This window comes from Macaca nemestrina, chromosome 1 (assembly GCF_043159975.1).
Source record: "Macaca nemestrina isolate mMacNem1 chromosome 1, mMacNem.hap1, whole genome shotgun sequence".
Taxonomy (NCBI): Eukaryota; Metazoa; Chordata; class Mammalia; order Primates; family Cercopithecidae; genus Macaca; species Macaca nemestrina.
The window spans coordinates 198,854,269-198,879,501 of record NC_092125.1 but is presented as its reverse complement, the minus strand read 5'-3'; the positions used below and the strand labels follow the sequence as shown (position 1 = coordinate 198,879,501).

The 25,233-nt window shown below is 46.1% G+C and overlaps 1 long non-coding RNA gene across 1 annotated transcript in view; it reads right to left on the bottom strand.

Moving 5' to 3' along the window:
- Nucleotides 1–12,839: 12,839 nt before the first annotated feature.
- Nucleotides 12,840–25,233, bottom strand: part of LOC139363280 (uncharacterized) — a 31,560-nt gene continuing 19,166 nt past the window's right edge. Inside the window, exon 3 of the long non-coding RNA XR_011623289.1 lies at nt 12,840–12,960. This is a non-coding gene — a long non-coding RNA (uncharacterized lncRNA). The remainder of the gene's footprint in view (nt 12,961–25,233) is intronic.

Below are 25,233 nucleotides of genomic sequence, written 5' to 3'. Positions count from 1 at the left end.
CAGTCTCCTAATAGATAGAAAACACCTGAAAATTGATCATCAACTTCCCAATAAGATCTCAGGGGTGGGGAGAAGTAAGGCAAGAATCCCAGAAGCACGCCAATGTATAAACCCCAAATCAAGAGGTCAAGCTGCACACTTGATTTCTCAAGTCACCCGTTTGCCCTATTCCAAGTTGTACTTTCTGTTTTGTTTCATTTAATTTCACTTAATTTAGGAGAGCTAAATAATTAAACATGAGGCCAAAGTACGTAAGAAAGTGGCAGTCTTTTATTGCAAATATGCACACACTCTCGGGCGAAGTTCTCTGGTCCTCAGGTGTGGGGGGCCAGGGAAGTCGCACCGAGGCTCTTGGGTGATGTTTTCCGGTCCACAAATGTGGGGGCCGAAGAAGTCACGCGGGCTCCTGGCGGCAGCGGACTTTTATGCATTGGTACTGGAAGGGGGCGGGCAGTGGGCGGGATAAGGGCATGATAGGGGCGTCTCCGTAGGCGTGGCGGGGTAAGTTTCGATCTCTTTGGATTGACATCACCTGGCGCATACTCGGTTGATCTGCATCTTCCCGGGCCGGCTGCATTTTCCCTGCGTGGGAAAGTTGGTGAGGAAGAACCCGGAAGCAACATGGATTATGCCTTCTTGTTCAGCTTCCTCCATCTTGTCCTTTCTCCTTCACCCAAACACTTTCTTCTTTTCTTTCCTTTTGTTAGATATGAGTTCTAAATTTCTTTTCAAAGAATTGATATGTCAGTATGTTCAATTCTTTGCGTTCTACTTTTACACTTAACTTCCTCGTAAAGCAACCTTTTTCGATTACATACTCCACCCTGACTCATTCTGATCATCTGCTCCACCCTGCATTCCAATAACCTGCTCCACCCTAACTCATTCTGATTACCTGGTACCTGCTCAGCTCTGACTCCCGCCAAAGCACTCACACCGTCATTCTCTTTAAATTAGCCAATCGGAATTACTTTAGCCTGTGCGGTCTAACCCTAGCCAATAGGGGAACAACACAGCAGCAGGGGCCACCTGTGTCAGGCATAAGAACCCCTTCCCCTTCCTTGTCCAGGTGTGCACTCACCATTGTTCCAGCTGTAAGGGCGCACCCTTCTATATAGAAGTAACTTGACTCCCTGAGAATTAAAAAGAAAATTTTATATTCGAGTGCTATTTCTTTTGCGGCACCAAAACTTTATAACACTTTTCTTCCTTTCCTTGCTGTTCCAAAGCTTTTAAAGAAAGTTTCACTCCTGCTCTGAAACTTGTTTCGGTCTCTCCCTCTGCCTTATGCCCCTCAGTTGAATTATTTCTTCTGAGGAGGCAAGGACTGAATTTGTTGCAGACCTGTACGGATTTGCTGCCGGCATAACTAGGATACCTGCCACCAGTAACACTGATCCTCTAAGCCCTCAAGGAAGCTCCAAGAGATAGAAACAAAAACATTAAATACAGTGGAAATGTCACTTTGGATGAGATAATCAACATTGCCCAACAGGTGTGGCACCAGTCTTTGGCCAGAACCATTAAAGAGATTTTGGGGATTGCTCAGTCTGTGGGCTGCAATGTTGTGAAAGGACACAAAGATAGATGTGTACCCGCCCCCCACCCACTACACCCTTGTTCTGCTCTCTAATCTTTGCACATACCAGAGATTTCGTAAGTTCTGTGAGTACCTGGTTTTCTGCACGTACCAGAGATTTTGTTTTGCACGTACCAGAGATTTTGTAAGTTCTGAGGCAAGGTCACAAGACGTGTTTAAGTAAGATAAACTCTTGCTGCCATAAACCTGCTCTCCCGCCTCAAAGTTTGAACCAAAATATCAGAAATGGCGGGAACCAATCATAGTTAGCCAAATCGCCTTGTTCAAACACTAGCCAATCATATATCTGATTTGTATAATAACTCTATGCCCACTTTTCTTAGACTATATAACACTGCTCGGAGCTCAGTGGGGGAGCTCTCCTGCCCGTCTCGTTTCACGAGCGAGGGAGAGTTCCAGGTTCGAACCTGTAATAAAGATCCTTGCTGCTTAGCTTTGACTCTGGACTCTGGTGGTCTTCTTCGGGGAATAAATGGTCTGGGCATAACAAATGGGGGCTCGTCCGGGATTTCCCCCAAGCCCACCAGACCCCCAAGTCAATGGATCTTAATCTGTAGGTAAGCCGGCTTTGTCACTGTCTCTGTCTTTGTCTCTGTCTGTCTCCCTGAAATTTCGCAAAATCCGTAATCTGTAATCTGTATTGGTCTGTTTTATAAGTGGCATGGTCTTGGCGGACGCGCTAAAAGACAGCCACTCGGGACTGGTGGGAGACGTCCCCCAGTGCCCATCTGGGGGCCTCCATCCTTGGTTGCCCCGTCTGACTCAGGTCGGAAGTCCGACACGCGCTCGCGAAGGCTCATCGTTTCTCACTGTCTGTCCGTTATTGTTAAGTGTTAAGTGTAAGTCCAAAACGAAACATAAAACCTTTTCTTCCCCTTCCAGGACCGGACCTGTCGGATACTCCCCTCTGCTTCACACTCATTTTCGTCCCTCCTTCTCTTTGTAGGAGCAGTCCAAAGATGGGCAACAACCAGAGCACGCCGCTCTCACTCCTTGTTACCAATTTTAAGGATGTAAAGGCTCGGGGGCGTAACTTAAGCGTAGAACTAAAGAAGGGAAAGCTAGTTACTTTCTGCCATTCGGAGTGGCCCTCTTTCGGCGTAGGGTGGCCCTCCGAAGGAACTTTCTGTCTCTCTATTATTACTAAGGTAAAAACTAAGATTTTCCTGCCAGGGCAGTCAGGACATCCTGATCAAATTCCTTATATTCTAGTGTGGCAAAATCTTGTGGAAGACCCACCGCCCTGGATAACTCCATTCATCCTTGAGCCTTGCAAGGTCCTAGTAATGTGACCTACAAGACAAAGGACTCCCTCTGCTCCCTCGGCCCCTGTGCTGCCAGACAGCCAGGACCCCCTAACGTTAGAACCCACACTTCCCCCACCATATCCGCACCTTATCCCGCAGGACCCAGTCCCCCAGGGTGGTGCTTCCGTAGAGGGAAACCGAGAAGCGGAAGCAGCCGAGAGCGAAAGTAACCCGGGGGGGCTGGCCGGCCAAACGCGAGGCCGCGTACTGCGGGACCAAGCTTCCCGACTCCCTGACTCCACCATAGCCCTGCCTCTCAGAGAAATAGAATCGCTCGATGATACCGGGCTCTCCCGTCTCACGTATTGGCCTTTTTCCACTAGTGATTTATACAATTGGAAGTCCCAAAATGCTCGGTTCTCCGATAATCCCAAAGATCTAACCTCGTTGTTAGACAGTGTCATGTTTACTCACCAGCCAACCTGGGATGACTGTCAACAGCTCCTCCGAATCCTGTTCACAACGGCGAATCCTGTTCACAACGGAGGAGCGGGAAAGAATCCAAGTTGAGGCCAGAAAGCTGGTTCCAGGAGATGACGGCCAGCCAACTGCAAATCCTGACCTCATTAACGCGGCTTTTCCTTTGACCCGGCCCAGATGGGACTACAACACGGCAGAAGGTAGGGGACGACTGCTCATTTATCGCCAGACTCTAATGGCGGGTCTCCGGGCTGCAGCTCGCAAGCCCACCAATTTGGCTAAAGTATATTCTGTGTTACAAGGTAAGACAGAAAGCCCCGCTGTGTATTTAAAAAGATTAATGAAAGCTTTCAGACAGTATACCCCTATGGACCCGGAAGCACCGGAAAATCAGGCTGCGGTAGTAATGTCCTTTGTAAACCAGGCAGCATCAGATATTAGAAGAAAACTCCAGAAATTAAAAGGTTTAGAGGGAAAGCAGATTCAGGACCTCCTTCAGATGGCCCAGCGAGTTTATAATAATAGGGATACTCCAGAAGAAAAACAGTTCAAGGCAACCAAAGAAATGACCAAAGTTTTAGTAGCAGCTTTCCCCCAGGCAGGGAATGGCCAAAGCAGAAAGCAGACAAAGCAAGGCTCTAGGCAAGGATTAAAAAAGGATCAGTGTGCTTATTGCAAGGAACGTGGTCACTGGATTAAAGACTCCCCAAGGAAACGGAGACCAGCTAACCCTACCTCCGTACTCGTTACCCAGGACTCTGACTAGGGAAGACGAGGTTCGGACCCCCTCCCCGAACCCAGGGTAACTTTGCAAGTGGAGGGGTCCCCAGTTCGCTTCTTGGTCGATACTGGGGCGGAACGCTCAGTCCTAACCAAACCAATTGGAAAAATGTCTAAGAAAACATCCTGGGTGCACGGGGCCACAGGCATCAAAAAATACCCCTGGACAACCCAGAGGACTGTAGACTTAGGAACGGGAAAAGTCTCCCATTCCTTCCTAGTCATCCCAGAGAGCCCTGCCCTCTACTAGGGAGGGACTTGCTGACAAAAATGGGGGCCCAAATCCACTTTGAGCCAGAAGGGCCCAAGATAACTGATTCCCAAAACAGGCCAATATCTATCCTGACTGTCACCTTAAAAAATAAGTACAGACTCCATCAAGAGCAAAAGCCCCCCGATCAGGAAATTGACTCTTGGCTCCAGCGTTTCCCTGAAGCGTGGGCAGAAACTGGGGACTTAGGGCTAGCTAAACATAGACCTGCCATATTTGTAAAAGTTAAGCCAGGGACGGACCCGGTTCGGGTTCGGCAATATCCTATGCCCCTGGAGGGAAGAAAAGGAATTACGCCCCATATCCGCCGACTCCTAGACCAGGGAGTCCTACGGGCTTGCCACTCATCCTGGAATACTCCACTGTTACCTGTTCGTAAACCCAACAGTACAGACTACAGGCCAGTACAGGATTTAAGAGAAGTTAATAAAAGGGTCATGGACATACATCCCACTGTGCCCAATCCATACACCCTTCTGAGTGCTTTACATCCCGAAAAACAGTGGTATACCGTTCTTGATCTAAAAGATGCTTTCTTCAGCCTTCCTCTGGCTCCCAAAAGTCAAGGACTCTTTGCATTTCAATGGACGGATCCTGAGAGGGGCATCAACGGTCAGCTAACATGGACCAGGTTGCCACAAGGGTTCAAGAACTCGCCAACCCTGTTCGATGAAGCCCTTCATGAAGATCTGGGTGAGTACCGGCGGCAACACCCTGAAATAACTGTTTTGCAATATGTTGATGATCTCTTAATAGCAGCCAGATCCCCAGAAACTTGTGTTCAAGGGACTGAGGACCTCTTGAAGACTCTGGGGGAGCTAGGCTACCGAGCCTCAGCAACAAAGGCTCAGATCTGCAAGTCGGAGGTAACTTATCTGGGGTACCTATTAAAAGGGGGGCAACGCTGGCTAACCAAAGCCCGAAAGAAAACAGTCCTACGCATCCCTAGACCCCAGTCGACACGGCAAGTGAGAGAATTCCTGGGGTCGGCAGGGTTCTGTAGGTTATGGATACCCGGATTTGCTGAGTTAGCCAAGCCCCTATACCAGGCAACAAAGGAACGGCAGCCCTTCAATTGGACGGAAGAGGCTGAGCTGGCCTTTCAACAAATCAAAACTGCCTTGTTATCAGCCCCCGCGCTGGGGCTCCCTGATGTCTCCAAGCCCTTCCACTTATACGTAGATGAAAGTAAGGGTGTTGCAAAAGCCGTGTTAACACAGTACCTAGGCCCCTGGCAGAGGCCAGTTGCCTATTTGTCAAAAAAATTAGATTCAGTGGCTGCTGGCTGGCCACCCTGCCTGCGGATAATCGCGGCGACCGCCCTAATGGTCCGAGACGCTGATAAACTTATCATGGGGCAAGAGTTGCGCGTTATAACCCCGCATGCCATTGAAGGCGTCCTCCGGCAGCCGCCGGACCGATGGATTAGTAACGCCCAGCTCACCCACTATCAAGGACTGCTGTTAAACCCCCTGAGAATAACTTTTCTGCCCCTAACCTCTTTAAACCCTGCTTCACTGCTGCCAAATCAGACTTGGACGCCCCGTTCCATGAGTGCACTGAGATACTGGCTCAGGTGCATGGGGTGCGGGAGGACCTGCAAGATCGTCCACTCCCCGACACAGAACTCACCTGGTTCACTGATGGCAGCAGCTACGTCCACCAAGGCCAGCGGTATGCAGGAGCGGCTGTAACGTCAGAGACTGAGGATGGACAGAAGCATTCCCAACTAAGAGAGAAACTGCTCAGGTTGTAGCAAAGAAAATTTTGAAAGAAATCCTCCCCAGGTATGGCTTTCCCGTCCAAATAGGGTAAGACAATGGACTAGCCTTCGTTGCTAAGAAAATTCACCAGGAAATTTGGCCCAGACTACGAGAACTGTACAAGGCAGGACCTCCGCCGACGCCTCATCCGTTCCAGCCGGGAGACTGGGTCCTAGTCAAGCGCCACCGGCAAGAAACTCTTCAACCCAGGTGGAAAGGACCACTGCAAGTACTCCTGACTACTCCCACCGCTCTCAAAGTAGAAGGCATCGCTTCGTGGATCCACTACACACACGTCAAACCAGTGGACCCAACATCCGACCTTCTCGAGCCGTCTGGAGCACCAGTTACATGGACTGTAGACAAAGCTAAGAACAATCCCTTAAAGCTAACCCTGCGCCGTCACCCACATAGCCGTAACCATGTCTAGCTTGCCTATGCTTTTATGCCTTATACATCTGACTCTCCTAACTGCTGCGCCGTCTAATCCCTATGTCTGGAGGTTCTGGCTCTATGAGAACAAAACTCACCCCGGGGAAACCCCCCAAGCGGGTAAACTGCCAGCTAGTGCAGACTGCCCCCCCTCCGGGTGCAATACTCCAATTTACCTCAATTTCACTAATTTCCAAATTGCCCAACCGGGGATACCCATGATTTGTTTTGAATATGATCAGACTGAATATAATTGTAAGAATTATTGGTGGCAACAGAATGCGGGTTGCCCATACCACTATTGTAAAATGCACTCAGCCAGGGTATGGGACGAATACCCGAGAAAGTCTAACCTCCTCAGGACTCGCTACCCGACAGGGACTCCCAACATATTCACTTGGATAATAACAGATCCAGGGCACTCCCGGTGGACATCGCCCCAACATGGGGCAGTCTACTACGATGCCAGTAGTAGCTGGCCTAGTAGCCACCTGTACTTGTGGCGGAGTCTAGTCCAGATTCGACCCTTAATCCATACACAAATCCAGACAGGAAACCAAGCTATCACAAGACTTGCAGCCCTTCTCCTGGCTAACCCTATTACAAGAAGGGCTAGCATTCACCAACCTCACCGGTTTAGGCGACCTGTCCTCTTGCTTTATGTGTGCAACCTTAGGAAGACCACCATTAACCGCTGTTCCCCTTTCCTCCCCACCCACAAACTATATGCCAGATTCTAATTCATCAACAGTTGCAATACCTGATGTAGCCCTGTACCGTGACCCATACCAAGAGAAATACCCCTACTGTTATTCAGCATTTAGTAGCAGCCTCTGCAACCAGACGGCTACATACCCTAATAGCCCCATACGTGCTCCCCCTGGTGTGTTCTTCTGGTGTAATATGACTCTGTTAAAAACTCTGTCCAAAAGCATCTCTGACGGACAGTTGTGCATCCCTGTTACACTAGTTCCCCGACTGACCCTGCTGACCCCGGCAGAGTTCATAGGCTGGGCAGGGACTGCCCCAACTGAAACTGCGCGACATAGACGAGCAGTTTTTCTACCACTAATTGCCGGAATATCCTTAACCACCTCTGTCGTCACAGCAGGGTTAGCAGGAGGGGCCCTACAACACTCCATGATAGAAAACGACAAGCTGTTACAACAGTTCTCTGTTGCTATGGAAGACTCCGCCTATTCCCTAGCCTCCCTTCAGCGGCAGCTCACCTCCCTAGCACAGGTCACCCTTCAAAACCTCAGAGCCTTAGACTTACTCACGGCTGAGAAAGGAGGTACCTGTATGTTCCTCAAAGAAGAATGCTGTTTCTATATAAATGAGTCAGGGTTAGTTGAGAAAAGAGTCCAACGCCTACACGAACTAAGCTTAGAAATGAAAAAGCAACAATTCACTACAGCCGCTAACAATTGGTGGAGCTCTTCAATGTTTTCCCTTCTGGCACCCCTTTTAGGCCCCCTAATGTCTTTACTACTTCTATTCACTATAGGCCCCTGTGTGGTAAATAAAATTTTACAATTTGTCAGAGAAAGGTTTGATACCATCCAACTAATGGTCCTCCGTAGCCATCACCAGCCTCTCCTGCACCCAGAAAGTGAGGCTATATTATAAGACTCTGGAAATCCAAGATTGGACATCCAGTTACTTATGAGAAGGGGGAAATGAAAGGACACAAAGATAGATGTGTACCCGCCCCCCACCCGCTACACCCTTGTTCTGCTCTCTAATCTTTGCACATACCAGAGATTTCGTAAGTTCTGTGAGTACCTGGTTTTCTGCACGTACCAGAGATTTTGTTTTGCACATACCAGAGATTTTGTAAGTTCTGAGGCAAGGTCACAAGACGTGTTTAAGTAAGATAAACTCTTGCTGCCATAAACCTGCTCTCCCGCCTCAAAGTTTGAACCAAAATATCAGAAATGGCGGGAACCAATCATAGTTAGCCAAATCGCCTTGTTCAAACACTAGCCAATCATATATCTGATTTGTATAATAACTCTATGCCCACTTTTCTTAGACTATATAACACTGCTCGGAGCTCAGTGGGGGAGCTCTCCTGCCCGTCTCGTTTCACGAGCGAGGGAGAGTTCCAGGTTCGAACCTGTAATAAAGATCCTTGCTGCTTGGCTTTGACTCTGGACTCTGGTGGTCTTCTTCGGGGAATAAACGGTCTGGGCATAACAGTTGATTGTCAACCACCCTCATGACATCATAGATGACATCGACAGTGGTGCAACAGAATGTTCCACTAGTTAAAATGTACACACACAAAAAAAATTCAATAAAAGATAATTTGACAGTCCAAAAAAATTCATTGCAACATGTACATACAGGCAGGTGATTATGTAAGTTTTATGTGATTTTTTTTTTTTTTAAGACTTAAAGACTTTATAGACTTTAGAGTCCTACTATGTTGCCCAGGCTGGTCTTGAACTCCTGGCCTCAAGCAATCCTCACACGTTGGCCTCCCAAAGTACTGGAATTACAGGCATGAGGCACCACATCCAGTTTTTTGTTATTTAAATTGTTGTGAATATGTATTTGCATGCAAGGGATAGAAGGAGTAGAGGCTGATTAGCTTGTGACATAATCCTGAGTGTCCTCCAGGCAACCTTAACCTCAACAAAACAGATATGTAATCTTCTGAGTCTTTGCATCTCTGGGACCAGTCTTGTATTCTTCCAAACTCTTAGATTTCAGAGTTGCAATGCAGCTTGGTGGTTACATGATCTCAGGTTTGTGTCGTACTTGAATCCTCATGGCAGCATTCTTAAAGGAGTCTCCAGCCTTTCTTTGCAGTTTTCAAGACTGGAAGTTGACTTCTTCCTTGCAGCTCCTTCCACAGCGAATAACTTGGCTGTCAGAGAGGTTCTGATTACAAAACCTGGCCCAGCCACAAAAAGGTATTTCCTTTCTCTCTCTCTCTTTTTTTTTTTTTTTTTTTTTTTTTGAGATGGAGTCTCACTCTGTTGCCCAGGCTGGAGGGCAACGGTGCGATCTCCGCTCACTGCAAGCTCCACCTCCTGGGTTCACGCCATTCTCCTGCCTCAGCCTCCCAAGTAGCTGGGACTACAGGCACCCACCACCATGCCCGGCTAAATTTTGTATTTTTAGTAGAGACGGGGTTTCACCCTGTTAGCCAGGATGCTCTTGATCTCCTGACCTCGTGATCCACCCACCTCGGCCTCCCAAAGTGCTGGGATTGCAGGGGTGAGCCACCGCGCCCAGCCTCCTTTCTCTCTCTTGCCCTCACCCTTACTTCTATAATTCAGCTCTAGGGTGCCACCTTTCCTTTTCTAGATCACTGAGTCTCAAGTCATTGAGTATTATTGAGCCAGAGCCAGTGCTGAGCATACATATAGATGGATACATATAGATGGATGAAATAAATGTTGGCCTTTAAAGTTCACACCCTAGTGGAGGGACAAACATGGGGGAAAATCTACTATTATTATTATTTTATTTATTTTTGAGACGGAGTTTCACTCTTGTTGCCCAGGCTGGAGTGCAATGGCATGATCTCGGCTCACTGCAACCTCTGTCTCCTGGGTTCTCCTGCCTCAGCCTCTCGAGTAGCTGGGATTACAGGCATGCGCCACCACAACTGACTAATTTTGTATTTTTAGTAGAGATGGGGTTTCTCCATGTTGGTCAGGCTGGTCTCGAACTCCCAACCTCTGGTGATCTGCCCACCTCGGCTTCCCACAGTGCTGGGATTACAGGTGTGAGCCACCGCACCCAGCTGGAAAAAAACTATTAACAAGAGTAGAGGAGGGATTGATTAACTTGGCCTAGGGGAAAGAGAGGTGGCTTCAGGAGAAATTCCTGGAGGAAGGAAGACCTCTGAACTAAGTCAGAGGGCAAAGGCAGGCAAAGGTAGCTCTCAGTCTGTGCTGTCTCCTCGTCCCTCCTCTCCTGCTGTGTCCTCAGCTCCCAGATATCTTTTCTCCTGCTAAGTCCAGAAATCTACAAAGGAGGGCAGGGGCTTGGACATCTCTGAGGCTGGGGCAAGATCAGGCAGCATTTCAGGCAGAGCTGAGGGAGGGCAGGTGGCACCACGTGAACTCAGCAGTCAGCCGACCAGCCGGCCTTTGTGGGACCTCATAGGGCCCAGCCCTGTGCCTATGAGAGAGGCCTAGAAGGAGGAGACTGGCCCTGGTGCTTGAAACTACTGTCCTAGCTCACACAGATAGCTTATGGGACAGTGTGCTAATCCAGGAGGCAGTCCCAAGCTCTGGGCCCAGCTGGAACAGAGGGTAGGAAAGGCCAGGGGCCTGGCTGGGCTGAACAGCTCCTGCCCAGTAGACACTTGCCATGGCCTTGAGCCCCTAACTACTGTTCTCTGGCAGTACTTCCAGGCCTAAGTCTGTCAGCACCCCCAAAAGCCAGGGCACACCTTGGACTCTATGGTCACATCAGCCTCATCCAACACTAGTCATGGATTCTTAGACTAGAGAAGGCTCTGGGGCACTAGAAAGGAAGAAAGGAAGCAAGTGAATTCCTCCTGTACAGGCACCACGCTGGGTGCCTCACACAGATTAATAACTCGACCATCACTCACCATAACTCAACTTCAGCATGTTCATAAAGAAGGACACATACTACTAAACTGTTAATAACATTTAAATGTGATGGGGAGAATATTAGGGGACTTTGTTTCAATGTTTAACCCAATCATGTATCATCAGAAATAAAGTATTTCTAGCAGCCAAAACATTATCTGTCAGTCAAGATAGATAGACATAGTAAGATAGATACATAGATAGAAACATAGACATATTATTTCCCTTTTATTTTTATTTATTTATTTATTTGAGATGGAGTCTCACTCTGTCACCCAGGCTGGAGTGCAGTGGCACAACCTTGGCTCACTGCAACCTCCACCTACCAGGTTCAGGTGATCCTCCTGCCTCAGCTTCCCGAGTAGCTGGGACTAAAAGTACGCATCACCACGCCTGGCTAATTTTTTTTTTTTTTTTTTTTTTTTTTTTTTTTTGAGACAGAGTCTCGCTCTGTGGCCCAGGCTGGAGTGCAGTGGCCAGATCTCAGCTCACTGCAAGCTCCGCCTCCCAGGTTTACGCCATTCTCCTGCCTCAGCCTCCCGAGTAGCTGGGACTACAGGCACCCGCCACCTCGCCCGGCTAGTTTTTTGTGTTTTAGTAGAGATGGGGTTTCACCGTGTTAGCCAGGATGTTCTCGATCTCCTGACCTCGTGATCCACCCGTCTCGGCCTCCCAAAGTGCTGGGATTACAGGCTTGAGCCACTGCGCCCAGCCATTTTTTTGTATTTTTAATAGAGATGGGGTTTCACCATGTTGGCCAGGCTGGCCTCAAACTCTTGACCTCGTGATCTGCCCATCTCGGCCTCCCAAAGTGCTGGGATTACAGGTGTGACCACTGCACCCGGCGTTATATCCCACTTTTTTTATGTAAAGGGTCAATTATTAGCATTCTAGTCCTGACTCCTGTCCACCCTCTCATTCTTACCCAGTTGAGGTAGTGACTTCTCTAAATGGAAACTTTGGAAGGAGAAACTCATTGTGTGTAGTACACCCTCTTCCTCTTTTCTTTCTACTTAGAAGCAAGTTGTCAACAGGGAACACTAGTTATTCTTTGCTCTTTTCTGCCTTAAATCTCACAGGAGCAGAAAACAGTAAGAAGGTTCTACCCTCCAACCTAGCTTTTTCCAGTAATGAAGGTGATGCTACCTTTTATTTGCCATTTCTATTGACTCTTATTTCTCAATTGGTTTAGAAGTGAGTGGGGAAGAGCAGTGTTAATTACTGGGCTCCCTTTGAACTCCCAGTAGTACAGTAGAAAGTACACTGAAGCAGGAGATACCAGGCCAGGTTTGTAATCCTAAATCTGACACTTAACCAGTTGTGTCCTTGGGCAAATCACTTGCCATTTAAGGCCTCAAATTCTTGTCTAATAAATACATCTAAATTTTTGGTTATAGCAACAGAAACCAGGTCTGGTTATTTTAAGCCAAAAAGGGGAAATGTGTAATAAGGATACTGATGGCTTGCAAAGAGATGAGAAACTAAGATAAAAGGTTTAGACAATAGACAGAACCAAGGACCTCCCAAGATCTGTCAGTAAGAACAGCTTGATCCACATCACTGCTAATGCTAAAATAAACCTTATGCCAAACATACTGTCTTTTAATCTGGGTAAGAACAAATGCTAAAATAACCTTCCAAATCACAGAGGTTTTACACAATGGAAGTTTATTTCTGTCTCACACAACAGTCCAGCATGCGTGCTTCTGGTCTAGCGGCTTTCTTGGCAGCTCTCCTCCAGGCAGTGACTCAGGGACCCAGACTCCTGCCATCTTATGGCTCCGTGCTTCTCTGTATGTGGTGTCCTCTCCATTCAGCCAATGGTTAGGAAAAGAGAGGGCAAAGATCAAATGTGGGAGGTTTTAATAGGTCAGGCCTTTTTTTTTTTTTTTTTAAGAGACAGGGCCTCACTTTATCACCCAGGTTGGAATGCAGTGGTGCCATCATAGCTCACTGCAGCCTCAGATTCCTGGGCTCCAGTGGTTCTTCAGTCTCAGCCTCTGGAGTAGCTGGGACTACAGGAACGTGCCACCACATTCAGCTAAGTTTTGTGGTGTTTTCTTTTGTTTTGTTTTGTTTTAAGAGACAGGGTCTTGCTCTGTCACCCAGGCTACAGTGCAGTGGCATGATCCTGGCTCACCACAGGCTCAGACTCCTGGGTTCAAGCAATCCTCCCACTTTAGCCTCCTGAGTATCTGGGACTAAGGAAGGAGACCACTACTACTCCTGCTGCCCTCCTCCCCCTACCTTCCCTAGTTCACAAGACAGGAGGAAAGAGAAAAAGCAAAAAGTTAGAAAGAAACAAAAGTAAGATAAATAGCCAGACAACCTTGGCACCACCACCCGGCCCTAGGAGTTAAAAAAAAGTAATAGTAATAACATCAACCCCTGACCTAAACTACTTGTGTTATCTGTAAATTCCAGACACTGTATGAAAAAAGCATTGTAAAACTTATTGTTCTGTTAGCTGATGCATGTAGCCCCCAGTCACATTTCCCACACTTGCTCGATTTATCACGACCCTTTCACGTGGACCCCTTAAAGTTGTAAGCCTTTAAAAAAGCCAAGAATTTCTTTTTCGGGGAGCTCAGCTCTTAAGACACGAGTCTGTCGACCCTTCCAGCCAAATAAAAAACCTCTTCCTTCTTTAATCCGGTGTCTGAGGAGTTTTGTCTGTGGCTCATCCTACTACAGGACCACCAGCACAAACCAATGGCTAACTTTTAAATATTTTTTTAGAGATGGGGTCTCACCATGTTGCCCAGGCTGGTCTAGAACTCCTGGCCTCAAGCAGCCTCCTGAGTAACCAGGATTACAGGCACAAGCCACTGAACCTAGTTTCTATCTAAATTTTATTGTCTGGAACTCAAGACATAAGGCCACAGCTAACTTTAAAAAAAAAAAAATGTACTGGGAGGCCGAGACGGGTGGATCACGAGGTCAGGAGTTCAAGACCATCCTGGCTAACACGGTGAAACCCCGTCTCCACTAAAAAATACAAAAAACTAGCCGGGCGAGGTGGCGGGCGCCTGTAGTCCCAGCTACTCAAGAGACTGAGGCAGGAGAATAGCGTGAACCCGGGAGGCGGGGCTTGCAGTGAGCCGAGATCACGCCACTGCACTCCAGCCTGGGCGACAGAGCAAGACTCCGACTCAAAACAACAACAACAACAAATGTAGTCCATCTGTATGCCCAAGAAGATAAGGAAATGGGGTTTGCTGAACATTTGACGGTCTCTATCACAATATTACGTGAACAAGGTTCAAAGTTCTGAGAAGGATCACCTGATTGGACAAGTTTAGGTCACATGCTAAGCTACTAGTTGTATCAGGAAAGAAATATAGGAAGGATCTGTCCCTCTTTACTTCCACTGTGAGAGGTGGCAGTAAGAGGGAAGGCAGAAGAATTGCCCTCACTCATAATGGAGAATTTCCCTAAAAGGGAGATCAGGGTGTTTACAGATAGGTGAAGAGATGGACGCCAGATAGCCCGAAATGACAGATATCCAGTACATCTGTAATCTGCATGGATTTAAAAAAAGAAAGTTTCAGCTGGGCGTGTGGCTTACACCTGTAATCCCAGCACTTTGGGAGGCCAAGGCAGGTGGATCACGAAGTCAGGAGTTCGAGACCAGCTTGACCAATATGGTGAAACCCTGTCTCTGCTGAAAATATAAAAATCAGCTGGGCATGGTTGTCCTCATCTGTAATCCCAGGTACTCAGGAGGCTGAGGCGGGAGAATTGCTTGAATCTGGGAGGTGGACGTTGCAGTGAGCCAAGATTACACCATTGCACTCCAGGCTGGGCGAGAGAATGAGACTCCATCTCAAAAAACAAAAAAAGAAAGAATAAAAGAAAGTTTCTGGCCAGGTACAGCGGCTCACGTCTATAATCCCAACATTTTGGGAGGCCAAGGCAGGCAGATCACTGAGGCCAGGAGTTCAAGACCAGCCTGGCCAACATGATGAAACCCTGTCTCCACTAAAAATACAAAAATTAGTTGGGTGTGGTGGCACGCAGCTGTCATCCCACCTACTTGGGAGGCTGAGTCATGAGAATCACTTGAACCCAGGAGGCAGAGGTTGCAGTGAGCCCAGATGGCATCACTGCACTGCAGCCTGGGCGACAGAGTGAAACTGTGTCTCAACAAAAAAAGAGAAAGTTTCTGAGGGTTTTTTCAACTGTAGTAGTTTATTATTCAGATGCAAGAATTTTTAAAAATATAGGTGTCCAGAGAGTTCTACTGAGGGACAATGGCCCTCCCTGAGTCCTGCGGGCCTCCCACACTTTCAGAAGAGCAAATAATTAAAAGAAAAGGATAATATTTGTCAATGTATGAGAAAGCATTAATGGCCAATAAAACCGTATACCATAAGAAAAGTGTGATTCAGTAACTAAACATTAAAATGGAAACAGGACTGCAAGGTCAGAACCTTACAATTTTTTTTCCAGGTTTGTCACTACTAAAAGAGACCCAATAGCAGGTCTAACATTTTTGCCCAACGTTTACTCATGCACACACCGAAAACCTAAATTTGGTCTTTAGTAGTTTTATCAACTTATCCAGCTAAGCTATTTTTTTTTTTTTTTTTTTTTTGGAGAGACAGGGGTCTCACTATGTTGCCCAGGCTGTTCTCAAACTCCTGACCTCAACAGATCTTCCTGCCTTGGATTACAGGGGTGAGCCACTGCACTCAGCCCAGTCTAAATTACCTTGGACAGCAAAACTATGTTTTATAGCCCACCAAGAAAGAATTAGTTGATATCACAGGTTCTGTAATCTCAACTGGTATAATATTGTATTTATTTTTTCTATTAGATTTGATAAGATTTCCAAAAATCCCAGAAAATAACCAAAATAATATTACTGAAACTTTAAGAAGATATCAAAGTAAATATAGGTATAAAAACTGCAAAAATAATGCAGGACTATTTAACCTATGGCATTGACTTAAATATGTGTAGTCATTTTGTAATCTTTGCATTTGTGCATGCTTTACTAATGTTTAAGGCATTTGAAGTATTCAACTGTATCAGACCTAATAATTTTGTAATTGCAGTTTAAATTGTTTAATATAATTAAATTAAATTTATTACATGTTTAATGGTCAAGAAAAAAAGGGTTTCAATGTTTCGTGTATTAGAAATATAACTAGTAAATTGGGCATTAAACAATAAAATAGCTATTAGTATTCCTGTCCATGCACAAAAGTCCTTTGGACATGAAAAAAAAAATCCATCAAAAATACTGAGTCACAAGGCACCAAATAGATAATTTGTTTTTACCACTCCTTAGGAAGAAGGGGAAGTGATGAGTCTGGAGACTTACCACTTAAGGGAACTGGAATGAGGGTTACTGTGGCATGTATAATTTCTGAGAAGACAGCCAAACAGGTGATTAGTCTATGGTGTGGTGAATGTTACAGAAGGGATGCTCTGGAAGCACAGAGGGAAGAGGAGTTAACCCAGCCTGGGATGGTTAGGAAAAGAGAGAAATAACCTTTTCTATGTATCTTTTATGGGTTCCTCTTCAAAGAGTCAGCTTGTTCACCTTTCTTGTTCTTTGATCTCGATTTTCCAAGCCTAACTTCCTCGTTCTTTGTGCCTCCTTGTCCCTGTTTACAGTAAACAACTTTCCTGGCAGTCCTAATCTATAACACATCGATTTCCTTGGTTCCCACTGAAACTGTCCTTCCCGTCTTTACTGCACCCTAAAACTGTAACGGACAGCCTCTCCATTCCCGCCTAGTTAGCCCTATTCAATTTTAAACAGTAGCCACTCGGGTCAGCTTAGATTGTGCAGTCCAACTCCAGCCAGTGGGGAAAGGACACATGTACAGGAGCTGCTGTGTTAGGAATAAAAACCCCTGCCCCACCCCACTCGGTGTGCCCTTGTGACCATACCCAGCACGAGTGGCACCCTTCTGCAGAAGTAAATTGCTTTGCTGAGAAATCTTTTTGCTGGAGTGCTGATTCTTCTTTGCAGCACCAAGCATTTGTTTCTAACAAGACATAGTACATTATAAAATACTATGTGATTGACGAGATGTTTATAACCAAATATCATGGAAACCTCACATCAGTTCCAATGACAAGTCTTTTTCACAATGAAGAGAAACCAGATTAGCTGTGTCCCCACGGCTGGGATCTAGACATATCCCCGAGGTCTAACTAACTGGTAGGATGGCCAAGAAATCTGTTTGCTGAGGGACTTCCGGGAGAAAACTGATGTGAAGGTATTATGGGAAAAGGAATCTGATCTAGACCGCGAGAGGAGGTTCTTGGATCTCAAACAGGAGGGAATTCAAGATGAGTTGCAGAGTGCAGTGAAAAGAGAGTTTGTTGAAAGTTACTCCATTACAGAGTGAAGTGTTCTCAGAAAGCAAGCAGAGGAACACATCATCTTTACGTTTTTCTTATATAGGGTCTTGTCTATGTAAAGACTAAAGTAAACTGTGCCTACGTGTGGGTGGGCTGACAGCATGACAAAGTTTATTATTCTATTGATTTAAAAAAAACTATCCTTGACATTTTAGTGTGTGTGAATACATCAAAGCATAACTATAATTATCTTGAAAACATACACTGTGATGAATATAGGGACATCTGGACTTTCTATTGTTGTAGGAGTGTGTCTTTGTAGGTATCTTTAGGCTGTTTCCTCAAATGCAAATATCTTGTGACTACGGGTAGTGACCAGCAAGGAATGTGCCTTGTTAGTCTCAAGATGGAGCTGAACTTAAAATGGCCTTACTCTGACTCTCCTAGCCTCCTGCTTCCCTAACAGGCGGGAAAAAAATAAGCCAGCAAGATAAACCTGGTCAGTAACAGAGACACAGGGACTGAGAACAGAATGAACAGAGTACAGTGTCTGTCACTTGGATCTAATTCAGCCTCAGCTCAAACGGAGTTATATCTAGATCTAGAGAATGGGAGAGAACAGAGGAGTGAAGAGAGGAAGCAAGAAAAAGCAAGAATCAACATTTGAAATGGAAGATTTCCTAAAAATTCTGACAGGTATTAACATTACCTGGGAATCCCTCTAATAGAGTGTGATGCCAAATTTGGAAGAGATCATCTCTTCACTTTTATTTATTTATTTATTTATTTAGAGACTGGGTCTCACTCTGTCCCCCAAGCTGGAGTGTAGTGGCGCAATCACAGTTCACTGCAGTCTCAACCTCCTGGGCTCAGGTGATCCTCCTGTCTCAGCCTCCCAAGTAGCTGGGACCACCACAGGTGCACACCTCCACACCTGCCTGATTCTTAAATTATTTGTAGGCCAAGCACAGTGGCTCACGCCTGTAATCCCAGCACTTTGGGAGGCCAAAGCAAGTGGATCACGAGGTCAGGAGTTCAAGACCAGCCTGGTCAAGATAGTGAAACCCCATCTCTACTAAAAATACAAAAATTAGCAGGGCACAGTGGCAGGTGCCTGTAATCCCAGCTACTCAGGAGGCTGATGTAGGAGAATTGATTGAACCCAGGGGGCAGAGGTTGCAGTGAGCCAAGATCACGCCACTGCACTCCAGCCTGGTGACAGAGCGAGACTCGTCTCAAAAAAAAAAAAAAAAATTATTTGTAGAGACAGGGTCTCTCTATGTGGTTCAGGTTGATCTCCAACGCCCAGACTCAAGCGATTCTCCTGCCTTGGCCTCCCAAAGTGCTGGGATTACAGGTTTGAGCCACCACACCTGGCCTCTTCACTTTATTCCAGATATCCAGAGATCCACATTACTAGGCAAAGAGCCCAAGAAATGCTGATTACAGACAAATTAGGAAACAGGCTTAGAGATAGTAAGCAGCTTCCCCAGGTTCTGTCAGGTTGTAAGTGATAGACATAGAATGTGGACACCAATACTGTATGGATCCAGTTCCTGTTCTTTTTTCATTTAGACACACTCCTCTGTGGTCTCTTGACTGTGTTTATTTCTAGTGATAACTACTTGACCTGCAGCTCTGTCAAGTGGAGAATACTCCTATACCACCTGCTTATTCTCTAAAGTTGAGTCTATGTCCTTTCTGCTCCCCATTGCTGCTCTTAAGCAAAAATTCATGTTCATTTAAAGTTTATTCCATCAGGTGCAGTGGCTCATGCCTGTAATCCCAGTACTTTGGGAGGCTGAGGTGGAAAGATTGTTTGAGCCCAGGAGTTCGAGACCAGCCTGGCAACATGGTGAGATCCCATCTCTACAAAAAATAAAAATAAAAAATTAGCCAAGCGTGGTGGCACACACCTGGAGTCCCAGCTACTCAGGAGGCTGAGGTGGGAGGATTGCTTGATCCCAGGAAGTTGAGGCTGCAGTGAGCTGTGTTCATGCCACTGAACTACAAGACGGAGCAAGATCCTGTCTCAAAAAAAAACAAAAAAATTTTTTAAAAAAGGTTATTCCATCAGGCTTTATCAGACCCTACTTCTACCTCTCCTTATTACTTGGCTTCTACTCATCTCCTCGTTGCTCTGCAACACACCCACAAAAATGTTGCTGCTTCCTGTTTTCCTCTCCACCCCAAATCCTGCCACAATTTAACTATTCTCACGGATACTTCTAACATCCTGGTCTCTCAGTCAATTTATTTTTTTCTTCTACTATTTTTTTTTCTTTTTTTTTTTTTTTTTTTTTTTGAGACAGGGTTTTATCATCTTGGCCAGGCTGGTCTTGAACAACTGACTTTAAGTGATCCAACCACCTCAGCCTCCCAAAGTGCTGGGATTACAGGTGTGAGCTACTGCACCAGGATTGACCTTATCTTTTTTAATCAACCTCTCCACTTGGCTTTATGATACTCTATTCCCCAAGTTTTCCTCATATCCCTTGGCTTATGAAGAAATATCCCATTTCTTCATAATCTCTTTCTGCATTTCCATATCTATACTAATTTTTTATCTATCAGTGTTCCTCAAGATTTCTCTCTTTGGCCCTCTTTTCACCTCACTGTGCCCATAATAGGGGTACACTTCTGTGGCTATAATCAACCCTATGGAATGACTCACAAAGCTATAACCCCTTCCCAGGCGTTTCTTCTGAATTGTTTCTCCAACTGCCTATTAAATATTTCCCTTCAGTTATTCCACGGCACCTCATCTCAATAGATCTAAAATTGAACCCATTATTTGCCCCAGGGCCCTGCCCCTTCAATTGCTCCTCCTCCTTGTTTCCTATCTCGTGGAATAATACTGCCATCCACCAAGTTTTCTGATCATCATAGTAAACCCCCTCAACTCCACATTCATCCACAGTGACTCTTTCTCTCAAATGTCTCTTTAATCTGTATGTATTTTTCCATTCCCACTTCCACCCTCCATGTTCAGGCCATCATCATCTCTGATTTAGATTACAACAGTCTCTGAATTCATCTTCAGAAGTGTTCTCTGTGGCATAGTTTTTCTGCCCTCCCCACCCTAACCCCTAACAGAAACAGCCAGAGCAGTCTTTCTAAAATGCAAATCTGATCAAGTCACTTTCTCGATTAGAGCTCTCTTAGTCTTCCCACTACTCTTCCTACTTCCTAATGTGGCTTATAAGGTTCAGTATGCTGTGGCCTCATCTGCCTCCAGCCTCAATTCTTTTTTTTTTTTTTTTAGTTTTTTAGATGGAGTCTCCCTCTGTCGCCCGGGCTGGAGTACAGTGATGCGATCTCGGTTCATTGCAAGCTCTGCCTCCCGGGTCCATGCCATTCTCCCACCTCAGCCTCCCCAGGAGCTGGGACTACAGGCGCCCGCCACCACGCCTGGCTAATTTTTTGTATATTTAGTAGAGACGGGGTTTCATCATGTTAGCCAGGATGGTCTCGATCTCCTGACCTCGTAATCCATCCGCCTCAGCCTCCCAAAGTGTTGGGATTACAGGCATGAACCACTGCACCTGGCCTCTTTTTTTTTTTTTTTTGAGACAGAGTCTTGCTCTGTTGCCCAGTACAGCGATGCGATCTCGGCTCACTGCGAACTCCACCTCCTGGGTTCAAGTGATTCTTGTGCCTCAGCCTCCCAGGTAGCTGGGATTAGAGCATGTGCCACCACACCTGGCTAATTTCTGTATTTTTTTTAGAGATGGAGTTTCACCAGGTTGGTCAGGAGTGTCTCTAACCCCTGCCCTCAAGTGATCTTCCCATCTCAGCTTCCCAAAGTGCTGGGATTACAGGTACACCCAGCCCAGCCTCAATTCTTGCAACTACTTCCACCTTGCATGATAGGTTACAATATGCCAAATTTAATTCCTCAAACACTTCAAGCTTTTTCCGGTTTCTAAGCCTTTGAATATGCTGCTTCTAGAATATCCTTCTCTTCACTTGGCTAAGTCCTACTCAGCCTTCTTGTGTCACTTTTTATGTCACTTTCTTCTGGAAGCCTTCCTTAACCTCCAAGCTCAGAATAAGTGGTCCTTGAATGGGCTTCCTAGCACACTGTGCTTCTACTCTCATAGTCTCATGTTGGCAATACCTATTTACATGTTCAAATACCCCTCTGGACCAGCTCCATGAGAGTATAAACTATATCTATCTTGGTTCTTCTTCTTTAAAAAATCCCCACCATCTAGTATAGTGATGGGAATTTAAAAATCCCCACTATCTAGCACACAGACAACACTCTACAGATGGATGTTAAATAATAATAATTACTGACATTTTTTTCAGTACTCTTCGCAGGGCAGATATGCTTTCCATATATTATTCCATTTGATCTTCTCAGCAGCCCCATAAAGAAAGTACTATTGGCCAGGTGCGGTGGCTCATGCCTGTAATCCCAGCACTTTGGGAGGCTGAGGCAGGTGGATCGCAAGGTCAGGAGATTGAGACCATACTGGCGAACACAGTGAAATCTAAAATACAAAAAATACAAAAAACTACTAAAAATACAAAAAAATTAGCCGGGCGTGGCGGTGTGCACCTACAGTCCCAGCTACTCGGGAGGCTGAGGCAGGAGGATGGCCTGAACCCAGGAGGCAGAGCTTGCAGTGAGCCGAAATCACGCCACTGCACTCCAGCCTGGGTGACAGAGCAAGACTCTGTCTCAAAAAAAAAAAAAAAAAAAAAACCGACAGTGTATGTCAGGCAGAAGTGTAGAGCAAGACCTATACAGAAAGTTTCATTTGGCTTTGATAGCCAGCAAATAAAACTCAAAAAACCTTTCAAATGCTGTCCTGAGATGGGATGTTACACATAATTACAGTGCTTTTTAGTTTTTTCTTTAGCATAAAGAGCCTTGAAGAGAGAGAAGGGTTCTTCAAGGAGACAAACAGAATTATGACTCATTCTTACTCTCCCTATTGCAGATTGTTCCACTTATTGGCAATTAGCTGTGTGCTATCTGGTGAATTCTTATATCTCTATTTTGCATCATTCTCCAGCTCTTGTTTTTTTCCCCCAGTAAATGTGTGGGGTGTTTCTTTCCATTATAAAGGTGGTACATTATTATGGTCAGGGATATCTATCTATCTATAACTATGTAAGTATAGATATACAGATTTGTAAGTTAAAATGTAACAGAAAGAGAAATCCACCCTCAGTTTCATTGTCTCAAAGACACTTTAGATTTAATGTATTTCCCTCCCGCCCCCATCTTCTTTCTTTTTTACTTTTTTGAGACGGATCTCGCTCTGTCACCCAGGGTGGAGTGTGGTGGCACAATCTTGGCTCCCTGAAACCTCTGCCTCCAGGGTTCAAGAGATTCTCTTGCCCCAGTCTCCCGAGTAGCTGGGATTACAGGCACGTGCCACCACGCCTTGTTAATTTTTGTATTTTTAGTAGAGACGGGGTTTCACCAAGTTGACCAGGCTGATCTCGAACTCTTGACCTCAAGTGATCCGCCTACCTCAGCCTCCCAAAGTGCTGGGATTACAGACATGAGCCACCATGCCCGGCACCTGCCCCCCATCTTCTTTCATGAGTTGTTTTTTCAAATGTATTTGACACTTTGGGAGGCTGAGACGGGTGGATCACCTGAGGTCAGGAATTTGAGACCAGCCTGGCCAACATGGCGAAATTCCATCTCTACTAAAAATACAAAAACTAGCCGGGCATGGTGCTGCATGCCTGCAATCCCAGCTACTCAGGAGGCTGAGGCAGGAGAATCTCTTGAACCCAGGAGACGGAGGTTGCAGCGAGATGAGATCACGCCACTGCATTCCAGACTGGGTGACAGAGCAAGACTCCATCTCAAAAAACAAAAAAATAAAATAAATAAAATATTTGAAATTGTGCTACTTGTGCAATCCTCCATTCCAACACTTCTCGCTCTGTGACAGCCATGTGCTTTGAATGGGACTGACACTACCTCCATCCAAGTCCGTGGGTGGGATCTGATTGGTACAATTCAGTAACAGTGTCTCAACCTCCTTATCACACTTAATTGATTCAGAAGCAGCACAAGACCCCAGACAGGCCAGCTAATCAAACCGTTGTGGAAAGAAATACCCTCGTTCTTCCTGGTTGTGAATGAGGAGGTATATATTCCATGATAACCACCTTGTTACCACAAAGAAGCCAACTTGGGAATAAAGACAATCGAAGAGGGCAGAGCTGAGAGAATTACAGAAAAATGCAGCCCAGCCCAGGTTGAGCCAAGTTTGGAGCTTGTCCTCTTTTCCTATTTTTCAATTAATGGGTCAATGTATTCCCTTTATTATTTAAATCTATTAAAGTTGAATTATATATTACTGGCAACCAAGCATGCTAAACAGATATACCCCCCCACACACACACGGGATAATCAAATGAAGAAATTTTAGCACTAGGCTGTTAAAAAGTAGATGAAGACTATTTTTGTGGATATAGAATACAAAGAATAAAACGGTAGTATTAACTTCCATTAGTTCTCTACTAGTTGTGAACTCAAAATAGTATACTCTTTTACTTTTTTCTTTTTTCTTTCTTTTTTTTTTTTTTAGACGGAGTCTCATTCTGTCACCCAGGCTGGAGTGCATGGCGTGATCTCTGCTCGCTGCACCCTCCACCTCCCAGGTTCAAGCCATTCTCCTGCCTCAGCCTCCTGAGTAGCTGGGAGTAGCTGGGACTACAAGCGCCCACTACCACACCCAGCGGATTTTTGTATTTTTAGTAGAGCTGGGGTTTTGCCATGTTGCCCAGACTAATCTCAAACTCCTGACCTCAAGTGATCCTCCCACCTAGGCCTCCCATAGTGCTGGGAGTACAGGCATGAGCCACTGCACCTGCCCTCAAAAGAGTGTACTCTTTTTTTTTTTTTTTTTTTTGAGAAGGAGTCTCACTGTGTCACCCAGGCTGGAGTGCAGTGGCGTGATCTCGGCTCACTGCAAGCTCCGCCTCCCGGGTTCACGCCATTCTCCCGCCTCAGCCTCCCAAGTAGCTGGGACTACAGGTGCCCGCCACCACGCACGGCTAGTTTTTTGTATTTTTAGTAGAGACGGGGGTTTCACCATGTTAGCCAGGATAGTCTCGATCTCCTGACCTCGTGATCCACCCGCCTCGGCCTCCCAAAGTGCTGGGATTACAGGCTTGAGCCACCGCGCCCGGCCAAGAGTGTACTCTTTTTTTTTTTTTTTTTTTTTTTGAGACGGAGTCTGGCTCTGTCGCCCGGGCTGGAGTGCAGTGGCCGGATCTCGGCTCACTGCAAGCTCCGCCTCCCGGGTTTACGCCATTCTCCTGCCTCAGCCTCCCGAGTAGCTGGGACTACAGGCGCCTGCCACCTCGCCCGGCTAGTTTTTTGTATTTTTTAGTAGAGATGGGGTTTCACCGTGTTAGCCAGGATGGTCTCGATCTCCTGACCTCGTGATCCGCCCGTCTCGGCCTCCCAAAGTGCTGGGATTACAGGAGTGAGCCACCGCGCCCGGCAAGAGTGTACTCTTAATGTCTGTGTATTCTCCTAAGAGTATGAATGTCACTGATGATGCATGAGATCCTGGGAACCCTTCTTGGATTATGGTTTGGCTGCTACTTGGCCTCTCTCTTCAGATACTTATTCAAAAGAGAAAAATCAAGGAACCAAGTTGGCTTCCAATGCTTCATTCTAAAGTAAAATAGGCCAGGCGTGGTGGCTAAAGCCTGTAATCCCAGCAATTTGGGAGGCCGAGGTGGGCAGATCACCTGAGGTCCGGAGTTCGAG